The sequence below is a fragment of the Macaca mulatta genome, chromosome 18, assembly GCF_049350105.2.
Source record: "Macaca mulatta isolate MMU2019108-1 chromosome 18, T2T-MMU8v2.0, whole genome shotgun sequence".
Taxonomy (NCBI): domain Eukaryota; kingdom Metazoa; phylum Chordata; class Mammalia; order Primates; family Cercopithecidae; genus Macaca; species Macaca mulatta.
This window is the reverse complement of record NC_133423.1, coordinates 72,097,002-72,113,035: the sequence shown is the minus strand read 5'-3', so window position 1 is coordinate 72,113,035 and position 16,034 is coordinate 72,097,002.

Below are 16,034 nucleotides of genomic sequence, written 5' to 3'. Positions count from 1 at the left end.
CCTTCTAACAAAGAAGAGCATTCCCATTCCACTACCCAGACTTTCCTAAGTCTCTTCTACACTCACTCTATTTATGTATTCATTGCTCACGGGTATACTAAGCACCTTCTGCATATGTTCTAGGTACTAAAGGAGAGACAGAGAGAAAAAAGAAGAAAAGATACAGTCTTTTTGTTTTGTTTTGTTTTTTGAGACGGAGTCTTGCTCTGTCGCCCAGGCTGGAGTGGAGTGCAGTGGTGCAATCTCGGCTCACTGCAACCTCTGCCTCCTGGGTTCACGCCATTCTCCTGCCTCAGCCTCCTGAGTAGCTGGGATCGTCACTACGCCCAGCTACTTCTTTGTATTCTTTAGTAGAGACGGGGTTTCACTGTGTTAGCCAGGATGGTCACGATCTCCTGACCTCGTAATCCCCCCGCCTCAGCCTCCTAAAATGCTGGGATTACAGGCGTGAGCCACCTCGCCCAGCCGACATAATCTTTTTTTTTCTCTTTTTGCCAGCTGCTCTGGCCAGCTTAAAAAGACAGTCTTTAAGATCAAAATTGCCAGGAAGCCATTTAAGCTGGGGCTTTTGGAAACCAACTGGAACTTACTCTCCCTTAGAACCTGAAGGAGTAAGTAGCGGGAGGAAATTATACAATGATACAAAATAGCCGGGCGCGGTGGCTCAAGCCTGTAATCCCAGCACTTTGGGAGGCCGAGACGGGCGGATCACGAGGTCAGCAGATCGAGACCATCCTGGCAAACACGGTGAAACCCCGTCTCTACTAAAAAAATACAAAAAACTAGCCGGGCGAGGTGGCGGGCGCCTGTAGTCCCAGCTACACAGGAGGCTGAGGCAGGAGAATGGCGTGAACCCGGGAGGCGGAGCTTGCAGTGAGCTGAGATCCGGCCACTGCACTCCAGCCCCGGCCGACAGAGCGAGACTCCCTCCGTCTCAAAAAAAAAAAAAAAAAAAAAATGATACAAAATAACTATACCATTCGGGATAGTAGATTTGGGATAATTCTAATTATTTCGTCACCTTGAGACAGGGTCTTACTCTGTCACCCAGGTTGGAGTGCAGTGGTAGAACCACAGCTCATTGCAGCTTCAACCTCTTGGGCTCAAGTGAGCCTCTCACCTCAGCCTCCCAAGTAGCTGGGACTACAGGCATGTGCCACCACACCCTGCTAATTTTTCTTTTTCTTGCCCAAGCTGGTCTCGAACTCTTGAGCTCAAGCGATCCGCCTGCCTCGGCCTCCCAAAGTGCTACGAGTATAGGCTTGAGCCACCTCGTTTGGCCTCTAGCTCAGTAATTAATCTGACACTTGGTGACTGGCATACTGGTTTGCATTTCTCATTCCTCAGTTTCCTCACCTGTAAAATGGGGATAGTGACATCTATAAGATTGTTATACAGATCAAATGTGATAATAAAATAATTTGCAAAATATAAAGTATTATTTAGTGTAACATAATATTATATTTGTGCCACTGAGATTTAAATATGTCCTGATGCAAACATGCTATATATTTTATTGAGTGAGTCAACTATCATGTCTTGTTTAGTTGTTCATAGAAACTATTTTAGAATGAAAGGTTAATAAGGCCACATAATTAAGAAACATGAAGGAAAAGAAGACCTTTGCTATTATAACTTCTCTAAAGTTTCATTTCAAATCAAATAAACATTTGTGCATAAATAAAACATAGTTGTTCTTAAACTTTGTATATTTTTAATATACAGATTTTCTTACAGGGCTACAGAATTCAGATACCATAAATTATGTTTTTCTCAGAGACAACAACAATAAGTATTCTTAAAATTTTTATCACATGCTTACTACATACCAGGAACTATACTAGGAATTGAAATTAGAAATGTAAATGAGGCCGGGAGTGGTGGCTCGTGCCTGTAATCCCAACACTTTGGGAGGCCAAGGCATGCAGATCACTTGAACCCAGGAGTTTAAGACCAGCCTGGCCAACATGGCGAAACCCCTCCTCTACAAAAAAAAAAAAATACAAAAATTAGACAGGCATGGTGGTGCGTGTCTGTAGTTCCAGCTATTGAGCAGGCTGAGATGAGAGGATTGCTTGCACCTGGGAGGTCGAGGCTGCAGTGAGTCAAGATCACACCACTGCACTCCAGCCTGGGCGACAGAGAGAGACCCTGCCTCAAAAAAAAAAGAAAACAGAAATGTAAATGAATGGTTTCTGCGATGCAGGAGTATCACAACTCAATATTTGAAGACTGTCTGATAGAATCAAAGAAGTAGTAGTGGAATGCCATATTTATTAAATGCAATGACCTGAGGTCAGTATTTCAAGACCAGCCTGGCCAACATGGTGAAACCCTGTCTCTACTAAAAATACAAAATTAGCCAGGGGTGGTGGCACATGCCTGTAATCCCAGCTACTAGGGAGTCTGAGGCAGGAGAATTGCTTGAACCCGGGAGGCAGAGGTTGCAGTGAGATCAGGCAACTGCACTCCAGCCTGGGTGACAAAGCGAGTCAGTGCTTAATACAGTACGAGAGGCGAGAGAGAGAGAGAGAGAGAGAGGAGAGGGAGAGAGGCGAGGGGGAGAGAGAGAGAGAGAGAGAAGAAAAAGAAAGGAAAAGAAAAGAAAAGAAATCTTCCTGACTGCCTTCAGTGTGAGACGCTGGCTTTTTCCTTGACTTCATTGGCTTCCTGGTTTTCAGGCCTTCAAACTCTGCCTGGACCTACCCCACCGGCTCTCCTGGGTCTGTAGTTGCTGACTCACCCTACAGATGCTGGGACTTCTCAGCTGCCATAATCATGTGAACCAATTCCTGCTCATAAATGTGTTTCTATGTACATATACATCTTACTGGTTCTGTTACTCTGTAGAAGGTAAGGTTCACCCGAGAAAATTTCCAAAAAGCAAAGGAGAATGAAGAAATAAGGATTCTGTAACGTTTCATCATTCATGTCTGAAGAGAGTAAAAACAAATGGTTGAGGCCCAGCACAGTGGCTCACGCCTGTAATCCCAGCACTTTGGGAGGTTGAGGCAGGCAGATCATGAGGTCAGGAGTATGGTGAAAACCCGTTTCTACTAAAAATACAAAAATTAGCTGGGTGTGGTGGCGTGTGCCTGTAGTCCCAGCTACTCTGGAGGCTGAGGCAGGAGAATCTCTTGAACGTGGGAGGCGGAGGTTGCAGTGAGCCGAGATCATGCCACTGCACTTCCAGCCTGAATGATAGAGCGAGACTCTGTCTCAAAATAAAACAAAACAAATGGTTGATTACAGTCATAACACTATCACCTAGTGTTGTTTGACCTTGAGAAATTCACTTACTCTATCTGAGATACATTCATTCATTCATTCAACAAATACTTACAGAATGCCTTTTCTGTACCAGGAACTGAACGTACTGTGTTAAGCACTGAAGGTATCAAGGTTGATAAGATAAAGGTCCCCACCCTTCAAGGAGTTTAGTAGAGTGCGACCTGGAGGCATTTGATAGAAAAATTAATGTTTAAAGTGTAAGAGTTGTAAATGTTGAATCATCAAGGGCCCTTATCTCCTACTCTACCCCCACGCAAATCCTCTACTTCTGGCACAGTGGAGCACTCTATTTCATGCACATTTACTCAAATTAAACTCTGCCTCTGCTCTCATCTTCCTTTTCTGGAATGCCTTTCTGGAGCTGTTTCTCCTGATTATCCCACTGCCTTTTCAAAGCTCTTGTCAGTTGCCTCCGCCTACCAAGATCTTCCCGACTCTAAATTCCCAAAGATTTAATTTTCTGGACTCCTCATTAGCATTTATCAAATATAAGCTACTACTTGTGTTTGTATATAATTTTTTTTTTTTTTTTCTTTTTTGAGACAGAGTCTCGCTCTGTCACCCAGGCTAGAGTACAGTGGCGTGATCTTGGCTCACTGCAAGCTCTGCCTCCCAGGTTTACCCCATTCTCCTGCCTCAGCCTCCCGAGTAACTGGATAATATTGTATTAAGCTTCTTAAGTAGGATACGTTCTTATATTTCATTGTTTCATCCAGTACAGTAAGCATGCCTTGAGTAATAATAATATTTTCCTGTTACTGACTCAGTATGAGAAATTGGGGAGTCACTTCGTTGCAATGTGCTGAGTTTTCACAAGCTGCACTATGAGGAAAATACTTGATAACAGGAATATTATGTAAAATATTTTTGTCTTCCAAGAAGGATAAAAAGAGCAAATAAGTTACAAAGAAGAATAATTTGTTTAGAAAAAAAATTTGTTTATAATGTTATTATGATAAATTAATTAACATAAATTGCTGAGATTTAAAAATCTCCTGTTCATGGCAAATATCCAAAAATCCTCCCTTATGTAAGGATTCTAATCCATAATCAAAAATCAAATTCCAACTTTTGGAAAAGGCATAAGCCATATACTATATGTAATTGAATTTTTTTTTTTTTTTTTTTTTTTTTTGAGATAGAGTCTCACTCTGTCGCCCAGGCTAGAGTGCAGTGGCATGATTTCAGCCCACTGCAACCTACCCCTCCTGGGTTCAAGCAATTCTCCTGTCTCAGTCTCTCGAAGCTGGAATTACAGGCGCCTGCCACTACACCTGGCTAATTTTTGTATTTTTAGTAGAGACGGGGTTTCAACATGATGGTCAGGCTGTTCTCAAACTCTTGGCCTCAGGTGATCTGCCCGCCTCGGCCTCCCAAAGTGCTGGGATTACAGGTGTGAGCCACCTCACCCGGCCACAATTAAAATGTATTGATATGTGGTTAAGGAACTGAGTTCTGTAAGAAAAACTGCAGGGCTAGGAATACCTTTTTCATCTGTGGAGGCAATGGAAAAAAGTGATCATGAATCAGATTCCTTATAACTGCACAAACTTGGACATATTAGTTAGCATTGCTAACTTTCCTCATCTTAAAAATTCATAATTTAAAATTTTATTCTGCTTTTGGTTGGCATAAATTGAAAAGTGTATTTCTCACAAATGGGATGTTTCCGACTCCCAGGGGATTTTAATTTCATTACTAAATTTGTAAGATTTTTGTGAGGGATGAATGAGTTATGATGATGTAAAATACTAGTAATTTGCCTGACTTTTAGTAATTGTGAAAAAAAAAATGGTATCTACCTTAGAAAATAAATGAACAGAAAGCTTGTATGTGGCTAGGCACACTAAATTCTTCACAGTGGTTCTGCATTATTTCTACTTGGCTAAAATCTCTGTTAAATGTGTTCTTCCTATGCCTTGAAAGAACTTCTGATTTTTCCAAAGTAGATTTTACAGGCTGAAAGTTCATCTCTCATTTTACATTTTATACAAGTGTTTTTTCTCTGCATAACTTACATCTTCTTGTGGGAATCATTATCTCAAGCATTGTCCAAGCGTAAGATTATAGTTAAACACACACACACACACACACACACACACACACACACACACACAACTAAGTCAGGGGTCTCCATTCCTCTGTAAATTCAATGATCAATTTGCAAAATTCTGTATAAATAGCTACACTGTTCTTGCCCCATTTGTCATTAGTAGCTGGACTTAAATTTAACAACTTACAGTGTAGTATTAAATAGGAAATAATGGGAAACATTTGCATGTGACTATTAAATATAAATATTCAAGATTTGAGCTAAACTGAAGGTAAAAGAACAAAATTCCTCACAGTTTGACTGAATTTTCAAAATGTTCTTATTTATTTATTTAGAAACAGGGTCTCACTCTGTCACCCAGGCTCAGGCTGGAGTGCAGTTGTGTAATCACAGCTCACTGCAACTCCTGGGCTCAAGGGATTTTCCTGCATCAGCCTCCCAAGTAGTATGACTACAGGCATGTGCTGCCATACCTGTTTTTTTTTTTGTTTTTTTTTTTCCTTTCCATTTTTTGTAGAGACAGTGTCTTGCTATTTTGCCCAGGCTGATTTCAAACTCCTGACCTCAAGCAATCCTCCAGCCTCAGCCTCCCAAAGTGCTGGGATAATAGGCATGAGCCACCATGCCTGGCCTTAAATGTTCTGTAACAGTAAAATATAGATCCCATAGCAGATGAAAGCAAAAGAATGGAAATGTCTGAGTAGACATAATACATCTATATAAATTGTAACAATGGAAAACATATGAAATGCATATATACATGTACACAGTATATGGAGGTGCATTTGAGTAGGGGAGCAATACTTCAGATCCATATAGTAAGAAAAACTACCAGGGTTGGTTCACAGAAACTGAAGCTTAATTTAAGCTGGCTCTCTTAACACTAAATTATTTTAAGTGAGTTTCAGTGTACTCACACTAAAAACAAAAACAAAACAGGGATGACCTCACAGATTGTGGTGAAGATGAATTTAAATTTGTTAGCATATAAAAGCAGGACAAGTGCCTGCTAAAGAACACCCAAGAAATAAGAGTTTCCAATTTTAATTTCCAAGAGATCAGAAGCTCCTTGAGAAGCCTCCAAGCAAAAAATGCTTTGTGTTTGCTATTTTTTTTTTTTTTTTTTTTTTTTAAGATGGAGTCTCTCTCAGCCACCCAGGCTGGAGTGCGGTGGTGCGATCTTGGCTCACTGCAACCACCATCTCCCAGATTCAGGTGATTTTCCTGTCTCAGCCTCCTGAGTAGCTGGGATTACAGGCACCCACCATCATGCCCCACTAATTTTTGTATTTTAGTAGCGATGAAGTTTCACCATGTTGGCCAGGCTGACTTGAACTCCTGACCTCAGGTGATCCGCCCACCTTGGCCTCCCAAAGTGCTAGGATTACAGGTGTGAGCCACCACGCCCTGCATATTTACTAAATTATTAGAAGCATGGGTATATGTATGTGCCAATGAATATAGCAATCATCAGAAAGAAGATAGGAAGACAGATAATTTGGTATTCTTTTTTATTAAAATCTCATCGACTTCAGTCATCCATCTGAATTCTGTTTCACATTTCTCATGCACCCTGTTATCACTGCCTTCCTTGGAAACTAATTAGAACAATTCTTACCTGGGGAAAAGCACTGGACATGTTTGCAGCCAAATTCAACTGAACTAAAGTTGAAGACATTTTTATATTATTAGAACAAAACAAAGAAAAGATGGGGGTTTTAATTTTTCTGTATTTTATTTATGTTTTTTTGAGACAGAGTCTTGCTCTGTCACCCAGGCTGGAGTACAGTGGTGTGACCTTGACTCACTGCAACCTTCGCCTCCCGGGTTCAAGCGATTCTCCTGCCTCAGCCTCCCGAGTAGCTGGAACTACAGGTGCCCACCACCACACCTGGCTAATTTTGTATTTTTAGTAGAGATGGGGTTTCACCATGTTGGCCAGGCTGGTCTCGAACTCCTGACCTCGTGATCCGCCTGCCTAGCCCTCCCAAAGTGCTGGGATTACAGGCGTGAGTCACCGTGGCCAGCCTACTTAATTTTTCTTAAGGGAAGATTATTTAATACAGAGTGTCCTCTTCTGTTTTTGTAAGTGAAAATTTCTGCTACTCAGTCAAAACCTGAGTCTACAAAAGGTGCTGGCAAGAGGACTGATGGACCAAAGTGATTTGATGACTATGCTTCTTCCGTCTCCTTTAGTGCTTTCTCCAGTATGGTTTCTTTCACATCAGTGAAACTTTTCTTTTTTTCTGTTTTTGAGAGGGAGTCTCGCTCTGTTGCCCAGGCTGGAGTGTAGTGGCATGATCTTGGCTCCATACAACCTCCACCCCCCAGGTTCAAGCAATTCTCCTGCCTCAGCCTCCCAAGTAGCTGGGATTATAGGTGCCCACCACCACACCCGGCTAATTTTTGTATTTTTAGTAGAAATGGGGTTTTACCGGCCGGGCGCGGTGGCTCAAGCCTGTAATCCCAGCACTTTGGGAGGCCGAGACAGGCGGATCACGAGGTCAGGAGATCGAGACCATCCTGGTTAACACGGTGAAACCCCGTCTCTACTAAAAAATACAAAAAAACTAGCCGGCCGAGGTGGCGGACGCCTGTAGTCCCAGCTACTCGGGAGGCTGAGGCAGGAGAATGGCGTGAACCCGGGAGGCGGAGCTTGCAGTGAGCTGAGATCCGGCCACTGCACTCCAGCCTGGGTGACAGCGCAAGACTCCGTCTCAAAAAAAAAAAAAAAAAAAAAAAAAAAGAAATGGGGTTTTACCATGTTGGCCAGGCTGGTCTTGAACTCCTGACCTCAGGTGAGCCACCTGCCTCGGCCTCACAAACTGCTGGGATTACAGGCGTGAGCCACCACACCCAGCCTCAATGAAACTTTCCTTATTTTTTTGGACAATATTCACAATCAAAAATAGATTTGAGCCGGGCGCGGTGGCTCAAGCCTGTAATCCCAGCACTTTGGGAGGCCGAGGCGGGCGGATCACAAGGTCAGGAGATCGAGACCACAGTGAAACCCCGTCTCTACTAAAAATACAAAAAATTGGCCGGGCGCGGTGGCGGGCGCCTGTAGTCCCAGCTACTCAGGAGGCTGAGGCAGGAGAATGGCGGGAACCCGGGAGGCGGAGCTTGCAGTGAGCCGAGATCGCGCCACTGTACTCCAGCCTGGGCAACAGCGTGAGACTCCGTCTCAAAAAAAAAAAAAAAAAAAATAGATTTGAGAAAACAGAATTGGGAAATCCTCTGGTTTAAGATTACATAGCTACAAAAGGGCAGACAATTCTGGGACTAATTTTTTTTAATTGAGATATAATTTACATACTGTAAATTAAACTATTAGGGCTCGATTTCCAGCTCCACCCCTTCTAACTGTATGATTTTGTCTTAGTTATTAACTTATCTTTCCTTCATTTCCTTGTCTATAAAATGAAAGAACCATAAAAATTGTTCTGTTTCATAGTGTGCGGTGAGAATTGAGTTAACACGTAAAGAGTTCAGAATGGTGTCTGATGCGTGGTAAGTGTTCCAAGAACATAACCTACAAATATTATAAGATCAAATGGAGAGTTTGCTACTACTAAATTGAATGTAAATTGACTAAATTTTATAGAAAGAGAGACATTACAAATCAGGAAATACAGTGGGTTTTAACCTTTGTAACTGTAACCCACAATGAAAAAAATGTATTTTATGTCATAACTCAGTATATACACATAGAAAAAATAAGTTTTGCCAAATTATACTTATTATATGCAGTATGCTGTGATATTTGTTTCTTTTTTAAAAGGTGCTGGTTGCCATATCCTAAATTGATTTTGCTATTCCGTAAGGAATTACAACCCATGGTTCAAAAAACATTGACCTGATACAATCCCTTCACTTTACAATGGAAAAACCTGAAGTCTTTGAGAAATTGGGAAATTTGCTTGCTTAAGATTACATAGCTACAAAAGGGCATAAAATTCTGGTACCAGAAATTTTTTTTATATTGTGATATAACTTACACACAGTAAAATTCACCATTTAAAGTGATTTTTAGTATACTCACAAAGCTGTACAAGCAACACCACTACATAATTCCAGAATATTTTCATCACCCCAAGAAGAAATCCTGTACCCACTAGCAGTGGAACAAGAACTTATATTTCACTTCTAGTCCAAATAGTTTTTGCATTCTCATAGTCACATATATGGATATTCAAATTGATTAGGTAAGTAAAGTTTTATTTAATAAGTAATGTCTAAATAATCAAATTTATCAAATGCTTGCTAAGACTTTGCATAATTCTGTGCCATTAACCATCTCAAGCTTTGATATAAGTTTCTGTATTCTTTGGGGTTTTTTTGTTGTTTTTTCAAATACATGCCAGATTCTTGAGGATACATGGCAAACGCTTAGGAATGGGTTCTACATACTCCAAACAGACTCAGGAAATGCTTTGTTCTTTGGATGCACAGCATACCATCTCAAAGGAAATGAGACTGGTAATTTTCACAGAGAATATGGGAGATGTTAGAGAAAAGCTTAAAGAAGTTGTTTATTCTGGAGGCTTTTATTAAACAGAGGATTATTTTCTGTTTCAAAGTTTTCAAATAGAATCCACGACTGGACGATATGTCCTTAAAAGGTTTAAGGAGAACCTAAATACTTTCCTAAATAGGAGTTCATATACATTTTAAAAGTCACTCATTATAACATAAATCAAATTTTCCAGTCTGTGGTTTTCAAAACATCCATTCCTTGGTCTCCCACATTGCTTCTATTTTAAACTTGGAATTAATTTTACATAAAATAAGCATGAGTACCAATTTTCTATTTTATGCCAAAATTACTAGGTCTCCAGAAGAAAAATCTCTACATTAGTCGTGTTTAGATCATTTAAATAGCACCCTTTAAACTGTGAGAGTCATTGTATACATTTTGAATCTTCAGTGCATGGTTGTTGATTCTTTAGTAAATGTGATTTCAAGTATTCAGAAGAAGATGCACCCATGCAAATTAATAATCAGAACTCAGGGCTCAAATAATATGAAATTATTGTAGATTAGCCCACTATAAAGAAATGAAAATGATAATAATGGTAATAAAGCTAGAAGATAATTTTTTTTTTTTGACATGGAGTTTCACTCTGTCACCCAGGCTAGAGTGAAGTGGTGCCATCTTGGTTCACTGCAACCTCTGGCCCCCAGGCTCAAGTGGTCCTCCTGCCTCAGCCTCCCAAGTAGCCAGGATTACAGGCGCGCACCACCACGCCCAGCTAATTTTTGTGTGTGTAGTGGAGACAGGGTTTCACCATGTTGGCTGGGCTGGTCTCAAACTCCTGACCTCAAGTGATTCACCCACCTTGGGCTCCCAAAGTGTTGGGATTACAGGCATGAGTTACTGCAAAATTTTTCTATTTTTACTAAAGATGGCCTTTCACCATGTTGCCCAGGCTGGTCTCGAATTCTTGGGCCCAAGACATCCACCCGCCTTGGCCCCCGAAAGTGCTAGGATTACAGGCGTGAGCCACTGCACCCGGCCATGGCTAGTTATTTTAATCAAAACAAATTTAAAACCAAATTAGGTATAAACTGAAAAAACAGATTTTATTAGTCTCTAATGAAAACTTCCAAAAGAAACCTATGGGGATCCCCCTAACCCCCCCAAGACAGAATCTTGCTCTGTCGCCTAGGCTAGAGTGCAGCAGTGTGATCTCAGTTCACCACAATGTCCGCCTCCCAGGTTCAAACAATTCTCCTGCCTCAGCCTCCCGAGTAGCTGGGATTACAGGCATGCGCCACCATGCCTGGCTAATTTTTGTATTTTTAGTAGAGATGGGGTTTCACCGTGTTGGTCAGGCTGGTCTCGGACTTCTGACCTCAAGTGATCCACCTGACTCGGCCTCTCAAAGTGCTGGGATTACAGGCGTGAGCCAACACGCCAGGCCTGTTTTACTCTTTACATCATATAGTATCTGTAGTCAGAATTTAAAATTTGCTCAGTGTGAAAAATAATGATATGCCAAAAATGCATAAAGATTTAGCCTTAGAAAGGAGATTAAAACAAGGTTTTCAAAAGCATGGATTTATTCTAAATACATTAAAAAAAAAACCCCAGTTATAGTGTTACCTTGCAAAACATCTAATACAAATTTCCTTAATACTAACCTTTTATGTTTCATGATCTAATGTCCATTAACTTTAAAGATAAGAACCTGATTTATAGTTTCTTTTCTAAACACTCAATGCAGATAAACAATCTACTTTAACTTCTTGCCTTCAAGCAATGTTATGTTCTACTTTTCATAACCCATTTGTAAAGATTTCCAGGAAGTAGCAATCTGGTAGCAATTTTACTGGTGTCTAAACTCAATGTCAGACACTGACATGACTATGTATCAGCTTAATACTTCAGAAAAGTATGGGCCCAACACTTGGTAACGACTACAGGAATTGCAAATATAGATCTCAGGAGGAAATTATAAGCTGATAGGGCAGAAATATGAAATGGTTTTCAACATATTCTAACTCCAGTTTTGCGGTGGCTGTTGCCTGAATTGTGTTGAGGATTCTGAGGATGGTGTTAATGCTCTGGGGGAGAGTATATGCTATGCGCAGTCTAAAAGCCATGACTGCCATGGGCAAGCAGGAGGAGAGACTGACCTGCCAGCTCTGTTCTAGGTTTGGGGTCTTACAGTGGCAAAAGTCACAAGTCCCAAGTCTCAGTGTGGGGGTCCCACATTCTCTTATCTCCCGCCTCTGGCTGTGCCTGCTTCATCCTCTGTGAAAACTGGATCCCCCATTCCACTCCCACTGCCTCTCCGAGCACGTGGCAGGAGATGCCACCCTCACAGCTCCCGAGTTTACTGTTGGCTGCACAAGTAAGTAGCAAAGATTAAGTAATGATTTTCATTTGGAAAGAACAAAAATGGTCTCTATTGAAGCATGAAGGGAATTTATTGGAGGATGGTGAGAATCAACAGGAAGACTAGAGGAGCCCACTCAGGCAGGAAGCAAGGAAGGCGAGACAAAGTCCAGATTCTGCCACGAGGATGGTATGCTCACGACCCAGGCACCACCAGCACTGAAGTCCTCTACCCCTGGACACTCATCTTCTGCCATTTGACTTAATTCCACCATGGCCACCATGAATAATCACTAACCAAGTCACTTTTATGTTACTCCTCAAAATTCAAACTTTCAGCCTGGAGCCTGGGATTAGCAGTACTTTGATCATAGGCCTACGTGCTACCTATTGAAGGAGTAATTCTCAGAGAAGAGGAACTTGAGTTAAACAGGTACCCTCAAGAGGTGTCCACTACTGGCTGTATTCTACTCGGCAGAGGGCATGTGAGAGAATGTAAGGTGCTCATCTGGCCTAGAAACTGCTGTCACCAGAGTGAGAAACCAAGCTGAGCCTATGATAGTCTGAAGCTGTGGGTAAAGCTACCTAGGAATAAGCAGAGTGGTACCAGAATCTAGAGCTGAAACCAGGGACTTTGGTAGATAAAACAGGCCTGGGTCAAGCTGCAGAACTAGAAAGAACTGAAGTCAGAAATAAAACAAGAGATGTCCCCAAAGTAGATTCCAATAGCAAAGACTATACTGCCAGAAACTAGTTCTGGAGTGGAGAAGGCATACTCAGCACAGGGTTAAATTCTTTTTTTTTTTTTTTTGAGACGGAGTCTCGCTCTGTCGCCCAGACTGGAGTGCAGTGGCGTGATCTCGGCTCACTGCAAGCTCCGCCTCCCGGGTTCACGCCATTCTCCTGCCTCAGCCTCCGGAGTAGCTGGGACTACAGGCGCCCGCCACCACGCCCGGCTAATTTCTTTCTGTATTTTTAGTAGAGATGGGGTTTCACCGTGTTAGCCAGGATGGTCTCGATCTCCTGACCTCGTGATCCGCCCGCCTCGGCCTCCCAAAGTGCTGGGATTACAGGCTTGAGCCACCGCGCCCGGCCAGCACAGGGTTAAATTCTAAGACTGTAAACCAGGTAGTGAAGAAGTTAAAAGCTAGAGAGAGCAACAAAAGGGAGCAAGAAGATGGAGGTAGACTTGCTGAAGTTCATGTAAGATTGCCATATTTGACATTTATTAATTGCAAGACACATTCGATTGACATCTATTCATTGCAAGATATGTCCTTCTATATCCATTTATTTATTTATTTATTTATTTAGAGACGGAGTTTTGCTCGTTCACCCAGGCTGGAATGAAGTGGCGTGATCTCAGCTCACTGCAACCTCTGTTCCTGGGGTTCAAGCGATTCTCGCGATTCTCCTGCCTCAGCCTCCGGGGTAGTTGGGATTACAGACGCATGCCACCACACCTGGCTAATTTTTGTATTTTTTTTTTTTAGTAGAGACGGGGTTTCATCACGTTGGCCAGGCTGGTCTCGAACTCTTGACCTCAGGTGATCCACCTATCTCAGCGTCCCAAAGTGCTAGGATTACAGGTGTGAGCCACTGCGCCTGGCCCTCTATATACATTTATTTAGGTCACTTAGACAGTCCTTTCCCAGTTGAGGGGAAATAAAACTGTAATATAGAAACCTCAGTCCTCAAGGCCATGAAGACATCAGGAGCATTGAGAACTTGATGAGTTGGTGCATTTCTCCACTGAGCTTGTCACAATAGGCCTAACACTCAAGGAGAAACACTTTCCTTTTTCCTGATCTTCTAAATTTATCCTTAGAGGGGTCCTCATATTCTTCCTAACTGGACATAGGAGCAGTCTTGGCCAGGTGGAGGCAGCAAAGCTAAGGTGGTGCAGATAATGTCAGGCACTGAACGGATTTGAGGAGGGTGGTGAGGGGATGGTTGTTAGAAAAGAGGCAATACATGCACCTTGTGTAGGGCTGTAGGCTTTTTTACTGTTACCAGGAAGAGAAAATCATCATCATAGCCTCAGTGGCGGAAACAGCAGCAGCAGCATATCACTGATAGCACGTAGGACAGGTTTATCCTAAACAAAAACATTTCCTGGTAGAATCACAGGTTCCAAGGTGGTACTGAGTGGGCCTTAGTTCAACTTTCAACCTTTCAAACTTCCAGCCAAATAATTTTAAGCATTAATCAACTTAAATGAAAACATTTTACTTTTATAGGGACATATCTCATAAAGTTTGTTTGTTTAAAGCTTTCCCCTAGCTTTTTCCTCCAGCAGACTTTTCCAGGGGTTTCAAGACTTAAGTTCCTTATCACTCCCTAACACACATGTACATACCACACCTCTATGCTGTGCAGGAGGGAAAAGTAGGGGCAAGCTTATTTGTCCATTTCAGGATGAACAGATTAAAAGCAATTTTTGTTACATCAAACTCAGTGAGACTTTCCAGATTTTCTCTTCCTCATTAAAATTTTTTAAAACAAAATATTCTTGGAAACAAGTGAGCCACTAAATGTTAAGATTGAAAACTTTCCAGGTTATTTACAGACTGAAGTTTGACATTGATGAATATACTAAAAAATAAATCAGGGAATGTGGTAATTAAAAAATAAAAATAAAAGCAAGGGCGAAGAGAGGCAACTCAGTAAATCAATGTAATCTATAACTTGTAGGTGACATTCTGACATACTCTCCCAACTTTAAAACTCCATATAGAACATCTTCAAAGCCACCTTACCCCTTAAACTGGGGCAAACTACTATTTAATTTCATTTATTATTTTTAAAAATATATTTTACTAGATAGGAGGTCTCCCATGTTGCCCAGGCTGGTCTCCAACTCCTGGGCTCAAGCGATCCTGCTGTCTTGGGACTCCCAGAATACTGGGATTACACGTGTGAGCCACCGTGCCCGGCGTATTTCAGAGCTGGTTTTTAGACTGAGTGTTTAAGAAGACAAAGACATCTCTATTTAGTGAAGAAACTCAACAGCTCAAGGAATTTTCTACTTTAATAAAAGCTGAATATAGACCTACATAAAATTTTACAACCCTGAGACAGTCAAAGACAAATGAAGTTTTAGTAGCTAAAGAAAATACAGCACCGTTCCACATTATGTGTATCTTTAATGCCTATGCCTACCTTTCGTTCATTTAGTGAGCTGAAAAAAAAAATGTTCAAACCCTTATGTGCATTTCCTTAAGTTCCTAGAACACCGAAATTCTGACACGTATGACTGTACTATTTCGTATCTGTCGATGATTCTGAATTTCACTAAAAACCGCAAAGGAAACCAATAGTCACACAACTATTCTGATAACCCCACCAAAGAGGAAATAAAGAAAGGAAGTTACTCCGAAAGTCTGACAAGGCAGAAGTGACTGCAGCAGAAGTGCCTCAAGGGTCAGTTCATGAGGACCTTGATTAACGCCCCCACCCCATCCTTCCGGGTCCTCCCCCTTCTTCAGCGACTGGGTACGAGGCTCATAGGAAAGGTGCGCGGCTTCAGACCGACACGATTCCAGCTTGGCTCCTCCACTTTCGGGGTCGCTGTTTCCACAGCTTTCGAGCAGGATAACCATACTTGTTGCACTTCCCTCACTGGGCTGCCGCCAGCAGCATATAGACATACGCTGTCCCAACATAAGCCAAAGCCACCATTACTGAGATAGTCGCCAAACATAACTCGGCTTCGGTTCCCCTCCCGGCAAGGCTGGTTCGACCTACAGTTAACAGGAAGCTCCTGGGGGCAGGGACAGGATCCCTGCCTCGGAAGGAGGCCAGACGTGAACGTTGTTTGGACGGCATCTGGATAGTGACGAGCGTGTG